Source organism: Priapulus caudatus, unplaced genomic scaffold (assembly GCF_000485595.1).
Source record: "Priapulus caudatus unplaced genomic scaffold, Priapulus_caudatus-5.0.1 Scaffold1859, whole genome shotgun sequence".
In the NCBI taxonomy this organism is placed as follows: domain Eukaryota; kingdom Metazoa; phylum Priapulida; class Priapulimorpha; order Priapulimorphida; family Priapulidae; genus Priapulus; species Priapulus caudatus.
In genome coordinates, this window is record NW_014578920.1 from 1,812 (window position 1) to 3,070 (window position 1,259).

The 1,259-nt window shown below is 38.0% G+C and overlaps 1 long non-coding RNA gene across 1 annotated transcript in view; it reads left to right on the forward strand.

The window, feature by feature from the left end:
• The first annotated feature begins 75 nt into the window (after positions 1-75).
• The window catches only part of LOC106817769, a 5,011-nt gene continuing 3,827 nt past the window's right edge, over positions 76-1,259 (forward strand). Inside the window, exon 1 of the long non-coding RNA XR_001395100.1 lies at positions 76-193. This is a non-coding gene — a long non-coding RNA (uncharacterized LOC106817769). The remainder of the gene's footprint in view (positions 194-1,259) is intronic.

A 1,259-nucleotide genomic window follows, 5' to 3' on the forward strand; every position in this document is an offset into this window, starting at 1 on the left:
CGTTTCCACTCTAACCCTTCCCCCCCCCCCCACCTACTGTTTTGTCGCTAATTCGCCCGCCGCCGATTCTTCCACAGGGAGAACGTCACCGTTAAGATGAGCAAGTTCAAGGTCACGGCCGAGAAGGCGCAGGCGATCGTGGACAAGGCGCCCGCATTCTGTCCCGACAACGCACCGCCAGTCAGTCCCATAGGTGAGCTGCCGTGCCACCAGGGGGCGCCTCTGGACGATTCTTTCTCTTGTGTTTAGTTTTGTGGCAGTTTGGCAGTTAGTTGAATTTTTTTTTTTTTTTTTTAGAGGAGTTTGCTTGTGTGTTGTCATGTTGCGGCTAGGGTAACGGTTCTTTGTACCTATGTACCTTTCTCCTGTTATTTGTTTATGAATTGAATGTGATGCCGGTGGATGAAATGGAAATTGAGAATGATAGACTCTCTAGGCGTACTCGTATGTGGGATTCTATCTTCTCTATCTTCTCTATCTGATATCTATCTTCTCTATTTGATATCTATCTGATATCTATCTGAAATCTATCTTCTCTATCTGATATATCTATTTTCTCTATCTGATATCTATCTTCTCTATCTTCTCTATCTGATATCTATCTTCTCTATCTGATATCTATCTTCTCTATTTGATATCTATCTGATATCTATCTTCTCTATCTTCTCTATCTGATATCTATTTTCTCTATCTGATATCTATCTTCTCTATCTGATATCTATCTGATATCTATCTTCTCTATCTGATATCTATCTGATATCTATCTTCTCTATCTGATATATCTATTTTCTCTATCTGATATCTATCTTCTCTATCTTCTATCTTCTCTATCTTATATCTATCTTCTCTATCTTGTATCTATCTTCTCTATCTTATATCTATCTTCTCTATCAAGATAGAGAAGATAGGATATCAGATAGAGAAGATAGATATCTATCTTCTCTATCTTATATCTATCTTCTCTATCTTGTATCTATCTTCTCTATCTTATATCTATCTTCTCTATCTTATATCTATCTTCTCTATCTTGTATCTATCTTCTCTATCTTATATCTATCTTCTCTATCTTATATCTATCTTATCTACATCTATCTTTTTGATTGTGCATGAATGGATGTATGTGTGTACATATACGCAGTTGCCATATCATACCAATGCCATATGCGTGTATTACGTCTTCATTTTTAGCTCGCCTTGACATCGTCAAGATGAGCTATTGCCATGGGGTGTCGTCCGTCGTACGTTCGTTCGTCCATCCG